The 19,663-nt window shown below is 37.1% G+C and overlaps 1 protein-coding gene across 13 annotated transcripts in view; it reads left to right on the forward strand.

Moving 5' to 3' along the window:
• Positions 1-3,695: 3,695 nt before the first annotated feature.
• The window catches only part of arvcfb (ARVCF delta catenin family member b), a 215,230-nt gene continuing 199,262 nt past the window's right edge, over positions 3,696-19,663 (forward strand). For 3 of the 13 annotated variants that reach the window (XM_058775729.1, XM_058775733.1, XM_058775734.1), the window contains exon 1: positions 6,524-6,806. The gene's annotated coding sequence lies outside the window, so the exon portion shown is untranslated. The other 10 variants (XM_058775732.1, XM_058775731.1, XM_058775737.1 and 7 more) reach the window with 8 other exon arrangements.

The raw sequence follows: 19,663 nt of genomic DNA on the forward strand, positions 1-19,663 counted from the left end.
ATTATAAAAGACAGATTAAGAGTTCAGATGCAAAAGCCTCTAAGTGCCATCGGAAATTTTCTTCTAAAATGAGAATTTTTTTTCTCAGGCTCCTATATTTATGTTCAGTTATTTCACTTTACAGTTTTTTCCAACTGTACACACAAAATCTTTTCATGTCACACGATTTCTGAAACCTCTCACTCAAAGTGCAAAACTACACACCAAATCTCCAAAACCATAAGCTATTTCTCAGCCTTTGACTTAGTTTTCAATTGCATAAAACACTTTTTTCAAAACACTACACAATTCTCTACCTAAAACACAAAAATCTAATAGGAAGTGACTTGCTTTCCTTTTCCAAACACAACCAATCAAAATGCTACACTGTCTCACCAGGTCACACACACACACACTCCTCACATGTGCAAACACCAATTGCTTAACTGATCACTAACCAATCACTGCTTTACTGCCATCTCTGATGAGATTAGGGCAACACTTGTTGATCAACCACTGAGAGTCCAGCATCAAACTTGAGTCGATTTACAGTGGCGTCCATAATTCGAACCTTCAGAAATGAGAACAGCTATGCAACTATCTAATGACTATTTTAGCATCACAGTAATGTACAGTAAAATACGTATGACTGCATAGTATTGCATAAACATTTGTAACTCTAAGCCATCCATTTACTGCACTGCATTGAATGAATGAGGTTGGTTATCATGCTGTACTACATTTTTTTGTAAATTGTTAGTTTTCACCAGGCTGTTCTGGTCTAAAACTGGTTTGCCACCCATCCACAATTTGTAGTTTTGTACCTACCCCCATATTCACCTTTTCTAAATCCCATAGAGGAATTCTTCTCAGCCTGGCGCTGGAAAGTGTATGATCGCCAAACCTATGCCTGCATGGCGTTTCTCCAGGCAATGGAGGACACATGTGGGGACATAGAGGTTGCCTCTGTCCAAGGTTGGATACGCCATGCTAGGAGATACTCCCCTCGATTTTTGGCAAGAGAAAACGTATCTTGTGATGTGGACGAAGTATTGTGGCAGACCCAGCCCGGAGAAGAGATGAAGCGTAGCTTGGCACTGGTGACTGATCCCCCCCCCCCCCCCCTCCCCCCCGCCAATTCCTGGACTGCCCCCCCGGGACCCCACACACACAATTGTATTCTTTACTGTATTCTACAGAATATTCTTTTGATTTACATATGATTCTGATTTTGCATTTTGTGTGTGCAGTTTTGGGAATTGTGTGTAGAGTTTTGAAAAAAGGTGACATTGTTTTGAAAACGTGTGTAAGCAGTTGAAAAAAACTGTAATGACAATGAACAGAACCTATTAATTGCCATTAAATTGAAATAACTGAACCCACACATGAAAGCCTGAGAAAAATGCTTATTTTGGAAGAAAATTTCAGATGGCACTTAGAGGCTTTTGCATCTGAACTCTTCAGATATAGTCAAGTCAAGTCAAGTCACCTTTATTTATATAGCGCTTTTACAATACAGATTGTGTCAAATCACTTAACAGTATCAAATTGGAGGATAGAGTGTCAGTAATGTATAATGATAAGATTAAACACTCAATTTTCAATTTTCAGTTAAAGGCATTTCATTATTGAATTCAGAGATGTCATTGTCTAGCTCAGTTTAGTTTAAATAGTATCTGTGCAATAAAATCGGCGATAATCGCTAGAAATTAAGTGTCCCCAACTGAGCAAGCCAAAGGCGACAGCGGCAAGGAACCAAAACTCCCTCTGTGACAGAATGGAGAAAAAAAAACCTTGGGAGAAACCAGGCTCAGTCGGGGGGCCAGTTCTCCTCTGACCAGACGAAACCCGCAGTTCAAAAGTTTATATTTCTATTTTAATTTTGTTGCAATTTCTAACAATAGTAGTATTATGTAGTTTGGTATTTTATTATATTTTAGTTATTTTGTTATTTTTGGTTGATATATCTGGGGTAGAGATGTTCATTTTAACCGATATTTTAATATCAGATATAGACTGATATTAATAATAAATCATTGTTCCGTGTAACATTATGGTGTAACCACTGATCTATAATAATTCCCTATTGGGTCAATAGGTCTGATTTTATATCTGATTGCAATTGTTTGTTTGTTTTTTTCAGTTAAAAATTGGTTTAAATGCATAAAAAAGATGCCATATAGTACCTCTCCCACATATGTACCAATTAAATTTTTCAAAAAACATTAGTTATTTGCAGAGTTGGGTAGTAACTGATTACATGTAATCTGGATTATGTAATCAGATTCCAAAAATTAAGTACTTGTAATTAGAGTAAATTACATTTTAAAATACTCGTAATCAGACTACAGTTACTTTTTATTGATTACATGATTACATATTATTCACACAATAGCAATAAATTATTTATAATTTATTGATTCTCTCTAATTCCTCTTTTTTATCTTTTAAAAGTTCCTTTCTAAAATAGTTTACCGCTTATATACACTCAGAAAGTCCAGTTTTGTGGACTTTCATACAGAGATCAGTCATTATTCCGGTGGCAACAGAGGATTTGACCAATGGATTTACAAAAATCATTTCAGGTTTAAGTGTTTGAACATTGCATCAACTGATGAACACATTCATTTTTATTTGAATTAGTAGGTTATTTAACTATGCCTATGTATTAATATTAGTGGTGTCAAAATTAGCGCGTTAACATAGGCGATTAATTTTTTTCAGTTTAAGGCGTTAAAAATATTTAACACAATTAACGCAGGGGCGGAGCTAGGGTTCGCCACCCCTCTCACAACCACAAGTACTCCTCACAACTGCTGTTTCTGTCACTTTTTCTCTGTGTGGATTTATTTAGTCTCAGAGCGTCTTTACGACCACATCAAACCGGAGAAGTTTCAGACGCGCGCTCCACTTCACTTCAGCGCCAGGCGCGAGTTTCAGCACATCTCAGGGTTACTTTGAACAGTTAGATACTAGTGATGGGTCGTTCTTGAACGATTCGTTCTTTTTGAACGAATCTTTAATGTGACTCGGGAAGAACGAGTCGTCTCAGAGAGTGATTCGTTCAGTCGCGCATGCGCAACATCCTATAGGTTCTGCACTGAATTAGTTTACCTGTTTCGAGTCTTCGGGTTTGAGCATAGACTGTATAAAAACAGGGTTTGAGTCGTTCGTTCATCACGTGACAGCCCCATACGCGAAACCTATGCAGTCAGAGCCAGAAAGAGAATTGATTAGTTCGTCTCCCGAGTCTTCGGGTTTGAGTCGTTCGTTCATCACGTGACAGCCTCATAAGTTAAACCTATTCAGGCTGAGGAAAAAAGACTTACTACTACTACTACTACTACTAATAATAATAATAACCAACTCTTTAGTTTATTACCTTTGTTACCACATTCAGTGTTATGGAAAAGAACCATCATGACAGAAATTCACATTTATAAACTGTAATTAAAAGCTACAATTTGAGACCAGAAACGCATCCGGTAACTGTAACAGTAAATAATAATAATAATAACAATAACAACAACAACAACTATGCACCCGTTTGTAAGGAAGCTTGTAAATGAACTAATTTCTCTGTCCAATGCTGTCATCACGTGACAAAAGAACGAACGACTCGAAAGACTCGAGATGAACTAATCAATTCTCTTTCCGGCTCTGACTGCATAGGTTTAGTTTATGAGGCTGTCACGTGATGAACGAACGACTCAAACACGAAGACTTGTCAGATAAGAGGTGAGGTGAGCTAATCAAGACCCAGGTAAACAATGAATTAATCTTTTCTGTTTCTTATAGCATTAGTTTTGTTTTGTTTGTAGTGTGATCAACGTTTGCATAAGTAGTAGATGTGTAGCACGTAACATTTTAATTATATTTTGCTAAAATGAACGAAATGACTCGGAAAAAATATTCGTTCATTTTGCTGAACGAGACTCAAAGGTCCGAGTCAGTAAAATGATCCGAACTTCCCATCACTAGCGCGAGTCAAACGAGTGCGGGAACGGTACTGTGCTCGCGGCGCGTGCTCTTCCATTGCACGCACAAAGGTGCTGGCGCGCACTGTAGTGTGCCCTGTATCGTTTCATATCAAAGCGCTAAATAAACTACCAGCATGCAATGTTGTGGTCAGTTAAGTCATGATGTTACCAAAAAGTCGATTAAAGCTGCCTTAAAACTGTGCGTGGCTGCGTGCACGTACCCTAATATATTTTATATGAGGCAACTTCTCTATATTTCTTTTTATAGCGAAATCAGTATTGGTATCAGTGATACTGGCCTTCAGTCATGAAAAAAGATGCCATTAAACAAATATTTAAAAATATACTGTCTTTATGTTGTTTTCACATTCATTTGAAGATTGAATGTGAAATTATTGCAATATTTTTTTATATATACTATTATTGCAATAATAGTATATTTACAAACTTTAATGTTAGGGGGGATTAATCGCGATTAATTTCAGCACTAATTAATATGTATTATTGAAAGGCTTTTGTCTTTCAAACTCATTAAAATGCACAAATTCTCGTTTTTTTCTTATTTGCAGACATTCTCAAACTTTTAGTCATCTGAACCTCTTTCACCTAATATATTTACTTTAAAGGGGTGGTCAATCAGCAATTCTGTAAAAGACAATATCTCCCTTTGCATTGAACTTTGAGCATCGTAACTATGTTGTTTGTGCTCAATCGCACTAACTAAAGTTAAAAAAGTGAAATCATAATCAATTACCCTTTTAAGTACCCCTGAGATTTTAAAATAAATATTTTAATAATTAAGTATCACATTTGCATGTTCACAGTTCTCTGACATTGGTTAATGGTCATATGGCGTGCAGGTAAACATAAAATATATTCTTCTAGTTTCATAAAGAAACTACCATTTTGGTACTTTTATGTTGAAATCCATTCAAAGATAGGACGTTACATCATAACAATTTGCCAAGGACCCATAGAAGCATCAATTCAGGTTTCATCTTTCAAATTTGGAAAAAAATAACCTTTTTAATGGCTGGCACCACATTTGGATATCATGTGGTATGACCTCAAAAAACAAAACAAAAAAAACAATGAATATTAAGTTATTTCTACAAGCATTTATTTTTATTATAAATTGCATAGTGACCTTTCATGGGAAGCTAGCTTGTTTTGTTTAGGTGGCTAATTCTGTGCTTGTAAATTTTGACTGAATTTGAAAATATCATCTGAAGTCTAATTTTTTTTTAAGAAATTGAAACAACAAATACTGTTTTGTGGCTCTTTAATGTGTCATGACAGATTGCTGTAGCACCTCAGTTCAAGCGGTATGTGACCGATCATCTCTTACTAGTTATAGCACAAAATAAACATGTATGAACATCAGAAGGTATCTTGTTTCAACTGTGAAAAGATGTCAATAAACACTATTTTTCAAATTCAAGTCCACCAACGTTAATCTACTCTCCTGTCTGGCTTGTTTGTCGGACAAAAATGGAAGATTTGGCATTGTGATTGCTCAGATTGCCTGTTAATCAAACTCCCGGCGAAGGGTCAATTGAGCAGCCAAGGTTGGGCAAAGTTTAGAAATAACTGGGTCCAAAAAAAAAAATTACTGCAGTTAATGCCATATTAATGTGAACTTTTCACACGTTTCTTTAAATAGATTTTTAATGATGTAAAGTCTTTGTGTCATTTGGAGTGACCACTCATCATGTGGTACGACCAATAATAGCAATAACTGTATTAAATTAAAAATAAATTATCTAATTATATTAATCACTGCTATAGTATGCTTAAGTGAATGATATTTTTTAAATATTTTTATCAGTTTTATGCAATTTACAGAAAAAATAAGTCTGCTAACTACAATAATCTGAAATTATAGAGCAAAAATATGAGATCATTTTGTTTCTAAACGCTTCAATTACTGAGAAGATCGAAAAAAAAAAAGCATTAAGCATGTTAAGGAAGTGAATTAATTTTAATATAAATCATGGTCGCACCACATGACATTTTTTAAGGCTACAGCTGTTTCATCTAGATGAAAAAACACTAAAATCACTTAATTTAAAATTTTAATATGAATTTATGTGTACACAACCTTCTTAATGTTTGAACAACTACAAAAGATATTATTATTTTTTTTTTGTATTATAAAATTTGCCTGTCGAAAATCCTTATGTCAATGACCCTATTATAGATCAATGGGTGTAACCTGCTGAGGTGGAGAAAATCGAAATAAAGTGAGGAAAAAATATATTAATAATAATATAATCAGTTTTTATATTGGCGCAAGAATGAACTAAGTTTTACAATTTTTGTAATCGATTTGAATTGCAATGTTGGAATTCACTGTGCTGGTGTTCACTGTTTAGCATTAATCATAATGTTACTGAATATGATTATGATGGAAGAGATATTTGTTGATAGTGATTTTATTTTATTTTTTTGGCAGTTTTGCTTGTTCAGTATACATGGATTTGTCTATTTAAAAACGTTGCAATATCTCTGTAAAGTCTGTACCAGAGAGATGCGCTGTGATCAGCACACTTGTAGTAGTGTACAAAGCCAGCCTTGGAAGAATCCAATAACACTGAGAGGGTTTGCTGTCTACATTGGAAAGCATCGTAGCATTTTACAAGTCCCTTTTTTACATTTAAGCTGAGGCATTTCTTTTTAATGATAACACGACTGATTCGAAAAAAGTAAGCAGTGATTTTTTTCGCGGAGATGCATGAAGCTAATCGTGGAATCATCCGCTGATACTGTTGACAAGTTGAACGAGTGTGCTGCTGCTGCTGCTGTTGTTGCTGCTTTCCCTACAACTCACTCACAGAGAGCAGACAGGTAAGATTACTCATTCTTCTTCGCCGTTGTATCCTTTATCTATGATCATTTAAACTCGACATTTAGAAAGTTCCTTTGCAACCCCAAAAGGCTACATGTGTAGCCTACTACTGCATTCGCGTTCACGCGTATCTCATCTGATCGAGCGAATCGCGTATTTACCGTCTATCAACTGAGAGCAGTTGCTTGGTCGTAGTTACATATACATTTTGCTTTAGTGCGTTTGTAGATATCTCATCATGAGCGTTTACTTTCAAGCATTTGAAGACGCATCACTTGTCTACAATTGATATGTATCTGCGTTGTTTTGAGGCAGCGCGTCATGCTTGATAGTAACACGCGCGCACAATGAGCTGCTAGTGAAATGCAGCCCTTTAATTTGACCGTGGTCGTTTTGATTATGATTATGATGCAGAAGGAAGCGTTTATCAGTGTTCTCACACCCAGAGCAGCAAATTAAAGGGATTATTTGGAATAATGCGCACAAATCTGAATAAAGTGTTTCTGATTTGGTTACTCACGAGGACTGAATTGACAATTTAAAATACGACCAGAGGCTTCGGCATCCGTCAGAAAAGAAAGGGTGATCCTGGTGTCAGTGCATATGATACAATTTAAGTTGTAGCAAAGATACAGTGCTTACTGGCAGAGTTGGTCTTGTTATATTTTATACATCAAGTAGTCACGATCTTAAATGTCTGCTTTTTATTTCATTGCTTATTGGGACTTGTCAGGGCAAGTGTTTTCTTTGGGGATCATCGTGTTTGATTGAAATTGCACGTTTTGGCACATCTACTGACTGAATCCCAACATGTCTACATTACTGTAGCGATTTAAAATATGTGTTGCAGCTGCGTCCATCAAATATTAATGTGTTTTCTTTCTTTTTTCGTTTTTATGTCACTTGTTAAAGTGTCACTCAAAACCCAATAAACGTAATGATGTTTTTTATTTATTTATTAATTTTTTTTACACTGTTCACATTTCAGACTGCCTTATTAACAAATCATGGGTAAATTTATAGGCTACTGTACGTTTGTAAACAGCGGATGAACCTTCCCTTTTTGCATATTCATGAGTCAGTAAAGCTGATTGGACAACAAAGTGTGCGAAGTTGACATGCACGTGACCTATTTTGGTAACGCGTGTTTAGGAAAAATGTGAAATCTAGACGCTGATTCTAAACGGCACTTGAAAGTTTCTGCGACTGTACAAAACACATAAATGTTTAATAAGGTAAGCGCTGTTTAGTTTATGATTGGGTGGACGTTGCTAGACTGTAACCCGGTGTTCACACTGTAACGTTAAGTTACTCTTGGCACTTCAATTCTCTGCAGAACCATACTCGTGGTATTCGATTCATAATCTAGTTTTTTAAACCATTTTAACCATACGGTAACTGTAAAAATAAGCGTTCACACCAACGACCTTGTTGTTTGCCACCTTGTTTACAATAATAGCGAATCCTGTGAACATAACTGCGCTTTAAAGTCATCTGCTAAAAATAAAGTGTTGGGAGCGATTCCAAAGATATCGTTCCTTTTTAAAGGGGTTAAGTGCAGTGTGAAAGCCAAATTACAGAATGAAAACAGCTGGCGTGAGATTTTTTTTGTAGTGTGATGTGCATTTGCAGTATCTTTATGAATTATAAGGTTATACTTTTGGGATACGTTTCTGATATACTTTCACTTAATAAGCAATATACAAATCAGACAGGTGAGATGAGCATGCACCATGTTCTTTAACCCTTCACCTTTTAGTTAGGCCTGATGTGATGTATAACTGCACAACCCTCTTTTGCATGTTGATTAATTAATACTCATCTTTACTTGAAATTGCATGCAAATCATATTTACTACGTGTAATTTTTCATTGGCAAGGCCCATTGTCGTATTGATGACATGTTAACATAATTCCCTGAAATATTAAAGTTTCTGTTTTTTAAAACTCTTACCCCAGCTGAGATGAGGAGCTTGTTAAATTAGGCAGCGCTGTCATTCATGGCACATTGAGCAGCTTTGCTTGTCAGGAGAATTTTAGCTTTTATGCAAAGAGCTACCCTTTGTTCTGTTTTATAATTTAAATAAGTTGTACATGTTTTTGAAAACTTTGTTTTAATGTGATTCAAGGATGGATGCTGTCAAAGTCTTTTCTGCTGCCTCTTTCATCAGGAGGAGACTTTGGTGCATTTATATAGATTCATAAAACAACAAACAGAGTTGCAAAGCAGGCCAGTGGGAGCATACTGTATGCTTGTGTTTTTATTGCTCTTCAGCATTTTGCAGTTCATCACATTGTGATGTTGCTTTAGTCAGATGGATGAGAGCTGACAGAGCTGAGCTTGGGTTTGCAAAAAGAGCTCTCGTACAGAGGAGACAGGATGAGCCTTGGGGTATGTTTCCTTTTGGCTGGTAGCTCCCTGCGAAGTAGACTTATCAGGGTGTTTGTCCATCTTAAATGAGATGTCAAATTATAGGGATTGTACATGTATATTCACAGTCCGAAGGGCAGCGTAAAGTGCTTGGAGATCAAGCACACAATACATTATAGGCTTGTTGGAAGTGGGTATTGAAAATTTTTATTTTTAGGTATCAGTAATTTCAGACCTCCTAAAGACACAAAATTTGTCTAAAATAAACTCAGTGATAAAGAGTCGAGAGTCTGGTATGTTTAATCAGCTTCATCTGCACCATGGTGACTTCAGTTTTGGTTTCTAAGCAGTTTTGTATTGGTGAAAATTGTTTACTGAAAAAGTTTATTGTCACAGTTGAAAAGGTTGTGCTGGTTTAATATATTTATGGAAACAGTGATACATTTTTTTCAGGTTTTCTTATGGATAGTAATTTTTTGATATATCAAAGTATGATGTTTATATCTACAAATAATACATTTATTATTATTTAGTTTTTTAATATTAATTTTGTTAAGGGAACTTGTGCTGATATCCTTTGCTTAATGTGTAGTATGCCTTTGCTGTTCTGTGTTGGTTTAACACTTTTCTGTTAAACAAATTAATTGTAGCATCTAAAGTTTGGGTCAAAATTTTACATACACTTTGCGGTATCTGCAAAATGTTAAAGGGGTCATGAACTACCCTTTTTACTATTTAGTTCTGTTCTCTGAGGTCCACTTAAAATGTTGTCAAGATGTGCTATGTCATTATGTTGCCAAAATATAATAATTTAGAGTGATTGGCTATTTTCTGTCCTATTTAACCCCCCTGATTGGACCGCTGTGTTTGAATAGGCGAGGCGGATTTTAGACTCGGAAGTAAACGCCCACTGCTATGATTGGCTAACAGTTGTGTATGTTTAACATCCTCTATGGATGCTGCTGTCATTTAGATTAAAAATGCATAAATACACATTCCAAATATCAAAAGATCTGTAATAACAGACAAAGCAATTGTGACCACATAATAAAAACAGTTACTCGCACTTGTGTGTTGCGACATTACGGTTGGATCCAATAGAGCATCGTCTTTTAGTTTCAGTTTTTCTGAAAATCCTGTGTTGAATTGTGACTTGTTTGTAAAACAAATCCGCGGTAAAATGAAGTGAACAAAGGACCAAGTTCTTACTGATGCAGTCCGAAACTTCATTAAAAACAAGATTAATCCTTTCTTTCCTAATGTTGGGATCAGAAGGAAGGCAATGCAAAGACTGTGTCTTTCCACAGCTTGGCACTGTACAGCATCTTGCTGTCTTCAGAGCCATATTTATCGTTTGGTTTCTGTAGACCTGCATTTACTTGAAGAAGTTTAATTGTTCAGGACAAACAAGGGATTCATGAAAAACTATCACAAAACAAACAAACAAAAAAACAGCAGTGGATCATCCAGTTAACAACACCGTATTAAGAATCGAGCGTATGCAAACTTTTGAATGGGGTCGTTTTTATAAATTCAACCATTATTTTCTCTTGTGGGCTATATGTAAATGTCTTTTATGTGAAATATCTTATTCAGGAAAAATAACATGCATTTTGTATGATCCCTCTTATTTTGGTAAAATAATTAACATTTTGCAGATACTGCAAAGTGTATGTAAATTTTTGACCACAACTGTACTTTTTATTTTGCCTGGGTGGTCCGTTGCCTTTTGAGGTGCCTAATAAGAGGAACTGTGTGAAGGAACTCTTCATAAAGTGGCTTTTTGATAAACTTTTCATATCTCACTTTTAGAATATGGAAATCTTTGTGAAAGTTTTAGAGTTTGAGCTCTGCTTTGATGGGTAGTCTCTAAAGCTTCTCTTTTTCTCTCGCCTCTCTTTCCATCTTTGTCTTGGCCTTGACTATCAGTCCCCTATAGTATTTTTTTTTTTTTTCCTTCAGTTCTTTGGAACATGTGGAATGTGAGTTCTGCAGTCCCTCCTGCCTGGAACTCATTTCATATGTTAATGAAGTGTCTTCATTATGTAAGCTTTTCTCTTACTGAATCTCATTTCAGGCCTGCTTCTGTTTTGTACACTTATACACGAAGGATTTGTTCACTCCATACACAAACTCAATTTGGTTTTCAAATCCAATCTTTAGGTCTGATGGTCCGCATTTTCATTTTGCATGTGATCTGATCCGTTTGTTCAGACATTGTAGTTAATATCCGGTGTGTCTGCATTGGTTGCTATAGTAATGATGTAAGCATCAGTGTGATGCCAAGAGAGTAGCTGTCAACATGCAAAGCGATGACAGAAAACTGCTCATGTCTATCATGACATCTCGCCACAGTGCTGAACTCACGAGTCGCTTGAGAGAACATAAGAGGCATTTTGCGCACTCATGTGTTTATTTTGTTTAAAACCGCTGACTCGTTCACTCATTCACTATTCACTACATGGTGAGCAAAAAAATGAGTGTATTCGGGCACCCCTGGACGATATTGCATATATTTTAAATGATATTTAAAAAAAAAAAAAAAAACAAACAAAAAAAAGCTTGAAATCTGATTTGGCCGTTTAGGCTTTGATGTGTTACAAAAAAAGGTTTTAATTGGATTTCATAAGATAAATAAATGAAGTAGAAGAAATTTTTTTTAAAATTGGCTGCCTTTCTGAACAAAGCCAATTAAAAGTGTTGGTTTGCAGTCATATTAAACTGTTCAGGGTTTGTAGTTGGAAATGTATCCAAACAGCTGTGGAAAGTGTACCAAAATGTAAGCAAATCGTATCTGTGGCAATAGTCGTACCAAACAATGACCTCATTGTTATACATATATCATGATCCGGCATGATAACAGTGAATAGTTTTGTCGGTTTGTTTGACACCTTTGAATGAAATGGCCATAGGATGAAAAGAAAGGACAGTGAGAGGTTTCCGTGTGAGGGTGAATGACTCTTTATGGCCACACACCTGCTTGATAGCTCTGCTTGCCCCGTCTCTCCCAGGCCATTTGGTATGCTGCAAAAATCCACGACTGGCCGATACTGACTCGCCTTGGCACAGTTTGTGGCACCTGCTCTGAATAATCCTTCCTGCTAAATAGCCTTTTTTGGTGGCATTTCAGGGCAGAGACTTGATGTTTCATTGTCCTAAATATCATTAATCTGGGTTTATCAACTTATAAATCATGTAAAAGTGTTTGTATATATTTCCAGGATGCAGGAAATTAGTATGAAGAGCACACGTTCCTTTTGTTTGTGCTTCTGTGGGACTGGTTGTTTGATTGAGAATGTCTGAGAAATGTCAGGCCCACTTTAGGTTGAAGAATGGTGCGAGTATAAAGTTTGCTGCTTTGTTTCCCATGTCCTTCTATGTTTTTATTTATTTATTTTTTTTCAGTGATTTTTTTTTTTTGTGACCTTTGCTAAGTGACTTTGTACTCCATGCTAATTCAATTTCCACAGTGCTCTGCCAAAGCAGGTTTGAAGACTGTCCCATATTGTTGACTTTACTATATGAACATATTGCTCACAATAATTCTTTTTTCTACAGTAAATTTTTGTAAACAGTGTGTGATGGAAAAAGAAGATGCTAATGAACATTAGATATCACATTCTCATTAGTTTAAACATAAAAAATGGACATTTTAGGCTTTGAGGATTCACCTTACACAATAATTTTATGAACTAAATGTACTGTTTTCTATATAGTGTGTAGAGCAGGGATGCAGTTATTTACAATATTCTGAGATGAATGTTTAAAGTTAAAGTGTTTAATTTTCGTGTGACTGTCATCTTCAAAAATTAGTTTTCCCTACTGTCCTGTCTTCAATTGGTCAGGCAAACATGTAGCTCTGCCCCAAGCACGCAGCATTGGTTGACCTATGTTGGTGTGTGCCGCTGATCAGGATAATTATGCAAATAGAATACTGTTTTTCTTTTTTGGTGAAATCAACATACAAATGACTTAGTTGTTTGTGGATGGTAAGCTGAGACAGGAGAAAATATTGAAAAATACACACTTCGGCTTTAATCTGTGCAGTGACATTTGCTGGAGGTTAAGAAGTTCACTCATTCTGAACAAATACAAATAAATTGTTGTGAACTGTTGAGAGATGGGTAGCACGAAATCTGCCTCTCCTGAACTAGATATGATGGTGGATATATTTGACATTCAATCTATGTAATTCATTGCCTTTCAGTGGTGTCTTCATGTTAGGCTATAAGCTAATACAGAGAAATTCTTTAATTCTTCATTTTAGACTTCCCCAGCTTCACAGTTCTGCTCTTGCACAGCAAAGTCATCGTTCGTCTGTCCTCACGTTCTCGTATGAATGATATTGGATAACATTGTAACTCCTGTGTTTGGGCTGCACCCAACTAATCCTCTTTTCCCAATCCCTTCTGCTCCGCACTGTGCCGGGACAAGGGCTTGATTTATGAAAATGTGATCTGGTGGAAATTTCCAGCCATTTCCCAATGCCCTTCTCATTTCCCAACCCTTTCTTCCGTCACTCGCTCCACATCCTAGTTGGCTGAGGAGACACTTCCTGTCATACTTGACCCTGTTCCAACAATGACACCGTCCAAGCAGGCTGGTGGGACTTGTCCTGTGGTGGTTGTCATGGTGTGTGTGGATTAACCCGGGCTTGATTATGTCCAGGGATAAGAGCTGCTTAATTGTAATCACTGGAACATCCAGGGAGGTTAAACACTGCAGTGTGTGCCTCAGGACAGGAGCTAAATAGCTGATTCTAGTTGACCTGGCTATGCCAGAGAAGGCACCTGGAGGGTGGCAAATGCTGATATTTCAGGAAAGGTGACGTCTGAATGGTCTTTTAGGGATAGTTCATGCAAAAACAAGTATTCTGTCATCCTTTACTCACCCTCAAGTTATTCCAAACCTGAGTTTCTTTCTTCTGTTGAACACTCGAGAAGATATTTTGAGGAATGTGGCTAGCTGCCAGCAACTGTTTGCACTATCCATTTAATGGATAAAATACAATGTAATGAAATATTTACAAGTTTAAATTTAAAGTATAATTTCAAGAGCCAATTTTTGACAAAGTTTGACATGCCATCCGTCTCTGAGTTTAGATTGATTGCCCCTGTTTTGTTTCTTTGGAATTCTTGTTTTTTTTGCGATTTCTGTGTTTGTATGCAGTGTCTGTTGAAAGAAGAGCTGTGGGAAAAGAATGTCCTAATGATCCGCTCTGCTTTGTTGGATCATGACCCAGAGCCCCAGTGTGGTTCGCCTGATCTCAGCCCTCCCTGAAACGGATCTTCACTCAGAGCTGAGATGAGCGCTTTCCCTACTCCCAGTGGTGTGCCATTTGTATCTGCCCAATAATTAGTCAAATCTTACTTTCACGTTTTCAAGTTGTATCGTTATTTATAGCTGGTGTCTCCTCCTTGAGTACCGAATGCAATTATGATGTGAGAAATGACTTTTTGGAAAGGTTTGTTTAATTAGCAGTGCCCTGAAAAACACTCTGCTCAACACTGCAAAGCCACGCTCTCTCCAACTCACCGTGGCTGTGCCAGAATTGCTGTGGATTAGCTAAGACTGCATTTTGAATACATTTCAAAAACTAGCTTTCCTAAAGAGGTCATTTCCTAATATATTTATTTATTAAGTCCTTTTTTGCACCAAATATAGTCGTAATTTAGTTTTTCCTCCCTCTCTCTGACACTTTAAATTAAACAGGCTTTTTTTTGCTGCTGTGCCTTCCAGACGTCTTCACCTGTGAAATGAAATACAGTGTTTTGCTGTGCCTACTCATGGTCTGCAGGTTTGCAGTTGGGTCAAATATAGCTGCCGTTGGCCCATCTTTCAATAGCAGCCGCTGTGCAAAGCCTGTAACAGGTTAATGAAATTATCCACTCTAAAATGAACCTAATAAGTTTGAAATGATCAGGGGCCTTGTTTAAATATAAAGACTGCAGGTGCTTTTTCCTCGTCGGGATCTTTCATAAGGATATGCAGATTGGCAGCTAGGAACAGAACAGTATTTGCAGACATTCTCATCTTATTTTTTCTATCCTACTACTTTCTTGTTTCCTAGTGAATAGGTGGTCCAAGGTTGTAAACACTGAGTAGACTATTGACATGAGTATGAATTTTGGACAGTCTTATATTGGAGCTAGACTCAGAAATTTAAAGAGGTCCATTGCAAGTTGTTTTTGCAGCTTAATACTTTGGTTTTGATGTGAATGCTAAGCGTTTGCTAACAGCCAAATGTGTAGCCTTTCAAAGTGTCATCCATAGACATTAGTCAGGTTAGACGCCATATTGCATTTTACGCAGATGAAAACGAGGCTGTGAGGGATAGACGTACAGACTTACAATGGTATGCACTATTATAAAGGTCCAAGACCACTAGGGATGCACCGAATATTCGGCCACTGCAAAGACTTTTATCACCGAAACAATGCGGCCTAAATGTTGTGATGACGCAAACAGAAACCGCGACCTGCACGTGCTTGTCTGAAGCAACATGTCTGCGGTGTGGACGTATTTCAGTATATCTGAGAAAGACCCATGGACTGTGATTTGCAAAACATGTAATGCCGAAATTTCAAGAGATCTGCAGACTTTCTCCACGTCGGGTTTAATTTATCACCTGAAATCCAAACATTCCGATCGCTACGCTGAATATGAGAGGAACGCGGCACAGAAAAGGAAAATGCCTCCGAGCACGCCCACTCCGTCTGTGGCGGACGTTTTTGAAAAGGCAAGGAAGTTTCCCAGTGATGGTGTCAAGGCAAAGGGCATTACACAAAAGATTATGGAATTCATTGCCTTAGATGATCAGCCGTGGAAGTCGTAGAAGATGTGGGATATCGTAGGCTGATCGAGCACATTGAGCCCTGTTATGTCACGCCGAGCAGACGACATTTCTCAGAGGTGTGTTTACCTGAGCTGTTTAATGTTGTTGCAACTCACGGTCATGAGCATATTGCTGCAGATATTTCAGCGATCAGTTTCACGGCAGACATATGGAGCTCAGACGTCAGCATTACCAGTATGCTCAGTCTAACCGCACAATGGAAAAATTTAAAATGCACTTTGTTTTTATGAGAGAACATTTAATTTTACAACCTTTCAGCAGGCCAGTAGGCCTGTACATTTATTATTTAATGTACACATGAGTGGGGTCAAGTTAAACATTTTAGTTTGAATTTTATTTTATACTGTGCATTGTTGCAATGTGCTAAATAAATATTTGCATAATTTGTAATTGATTTATTCTTTGAAACTTTAATATTAATTTATGCAATTGCAATGCCTTGATTTTAGTAAAGTTAGTACACAGTCATAGCCATAAATGCAATGGTACTAATAATTGGCATAATTTTTTTCGGTTTTCAGCCTTGGTTTCCTCTTTTTCGGTTTCGGCCAAGAATTTTCATTTCGGTGCATCTCTAAAAACCACATAATTTTCACAATTTTCAAAATCGCTTTCTGGTGTTCTTGTCTACTCAAAGTTATTTTCAAAAAAAGATGTTTTGTCATCCGAATGCACTGTACTTTCATCCATCAAAGCCTCGTTTTCATTTCTTTCAGAAATTCGATATTGTTCATGAACACAGGCAGTCAACACATGCACACTAAAAGTTTAATCTTTGTCCAATGTTTTCATTATGTCTGTCCAGCAACACTGTCTCTTGACCACCTCGGGTTGCTGCGATCTCAAATAGTAGTTCTTGTTCCGTCTCCCCCATTTCTGTTTCTGTTTTGACACCGTTCCATCACATGCACTGCATGCAAACCCAATGATATACTATTGTTTTCTTTGCATTGAAGTTCAAAAAGTGTAAGAAAAAGTTTGAAAAGCATAGTTTTAAGTGTGACACCTTATTGTAGCTTCTTTCTTTTAAAATGCATCTAGTGAAGGCCTGAACACTGTCTGCCTCACATTAAATCTATATTTGAGGAAAGTAATTTTTTTAATGAAAGGAAATTAAAAGTTTACCGTATCGCTCCCCTGTTGGATCTGTGGCTTCCCACTGTATTTCAGGGACATGAAGAGCTCTTGATGGCCATTGAAGTCTTTAGCAAGAGACAGGATTGCTGAGCTACATGCAGGTTTGCCTGAATGGTCTAATAAAGGAGCTGTCAGATAAATGTTTTTCTGCTAATGCTTAAGACTGGGCAGGAAATAAAAGGAAGCCTCTGTCAGAGCCTGGATGTGGCAGGATGAACTGCCAGCGTTTCTATCACTGTGTCTTTATGCATGTACCAGGCTCCTCAGCCAACTCTGAAGCCTGGTCCAGTGTGTGCCGAGGAGAGGGGGAAATGAAGGACGCTGGACCAGCTGGACTTGAATTCTAGTGGATGACTGGATGTAGAGGTGTCGCATCTGTGATGGTGAGACGTCCACCCCAGAACAGTGTGTGCTGAAAGTGTAAACCTGGCAAGGCTGGGACAGTCTGGGAGTAGAGATGGGCGATCAATCTTGAGGTATATTGGTACTTAAAATAGTGATGTTTCATTAAGAGCTTTCACACATGAAAACACTGATCCCAAGTGTTTATTTTTTAAAAGATAAATGGTTTAGTTTTCATGCTGCATGACAACTTATTACAATCTTTGAGGTGAAAAAATAAGTTTAAATGGCTGAGCAACTATTTCTCCTTCCGCTCATTTGAACACAAACAGAAATGCTGAAAAGCACAAGCCGTCACAGAACTCACTGAAACGGAGAGAGTGGTGTCTGCCAGAGGTCATGACGGAGAAAAGAAGCATCATCTGACTCTGCTAAATAGCAACCTAGATAAATGTTGAAGTTTATTTTTCTGCTTGGATATACAAGGATTAAATTAACACAGAAAATACAGTACATCAGATAAAATGCTGAAAATTCGCAATATACAGTACTATTCAAAGGTTTGAGGCCAGTAAGACCTTTTTGTTTTTGAAAGAAGTCGCTTATGCTCACTAAGGCTGCTTTTATTTGATCAAAAATACAGTGAAAACATTGTGAAATGTTACTAATATTTAAAATAACTTTTCCTGTGATGGCAATGCTCCGTTTTCAGTGGCCATTGCTATACTATTTAGTGTCACATGATCCTTTGGAAATCATTCTGATATGCTGATTTGGTGTTCAAGAAATGACATTGCTGAAATGATTAGTCCTTTTTAGAGTCATTGTCTTGTTTCTGCAGAACCCGACTGTTTCTTTGACTTTTGGTTAGTGGAAATAGAAAGTGGAAGATCTGTCTGAATTGTGGAAGAAATGTGACATTTATCATAGGCTAATAGGCTTCTGTGATGTTTGATTTAAGTTTAAACTTTAGAAGATGTTAAATTACTGCACATATTCTATAAATCAAGAATTTAAAATGGGGGGAAATATCATTATGAAATAAATGTTTTTCTCTAATACACATTGGCCACAATTAACGGCACCCTTTTATTCAATACTTTTTGAAACCTCCGTTTTCCAGTTTAACAGCTCTAAATTTTCTCCTATAATGCCTGATGAGGTTAGAGAACACCTGACAAGATCAGAGACCATTCCTTCATCCAGAATCACTCCAGACCCTTTAAATTCACAGCTCCATGTTGGTGCTGCTTCTCTTCAGTTCACTCCACTCATTTTCTATTGGGTTCAGGTCAGAGGACTGGAATGGCCAGCAGAAGCTTGGCTTTGTGCTCAGTGACCCATTTTTGTGTTGTTTTTGAGGTTTGTGTTTGGATAATTGTACGGTTGGAAGATCCAAACATGGCCTATTATAAGATTTCTAACAGAGTCAGTCACTTATTGATTTTTTTATCTGTTGGTATTTGATAGAATCCATGATGCCATGTGTCTAAACAAGACGTCCAGGACCTCCAGCAGAAATATAGGCCCACAACATCAATACAGCAGTATATTTCATTGTACACATGGGGTACTTTTTATCCCTGTGTTCACCAAACCCATCTTGAGTGTTTGCTGCTAAAAAGCTCATTTTTTAGTTTCATCTGACCATAGAAGCCAGTCCCATTTGAAGTTCCAGTCGTGTCTGATAACTGAATATGCTGGAGTTTGTTTTTGGATGAGCGAGGAGAATTTTTCTTGAAACCTTCCCAAACAACAATTTTTTTGTTTAAAGGTTTTCTGACCCTGAGGCTCAACTATTTTCTGCAATTCTCCAGCTGTGGTCCTTGGAGAGTCTTTAGCCACTCAAACTCTCCTTCTCACTGTGCATTAAGACGATATAGACACACGTCCTCTTCCAGGCAGTTTCATAACATTTTATGTTGATTGGAAATTCTTAATTATTGCCCTGATGGTGGAAATGGGAATTTTCACTGCTCTAGCTCTTTTCTTAAAGCCACTTCACTAATTTGTGAAGCTCAATTATCTTTTGCTGCACATCAGAAATATATTCTTTGGTTTTTCTCATTGTGATGGATGATTAAGGGAATTTGGGCTTTGTTTTCCCTCCTATTTATATTTCTGTGAAACAGGAAGCCATGGCTGGATAAC

This window comes from Onychostoma macrolepis, chromosome 05, assembly GCF_012432095.1.
Source record: "Onychostoma macrolepis isolate SWU-2019 chromosome 05, ASM1243209v1, whole genome shotgun sequence".
Lineage (NCBI taxonomy): Eukaryota > Metazoa > Chordata > Actinopteri > Cypriniformes > Cyprinidae > Onychostoma > Onychostoma macrolepis.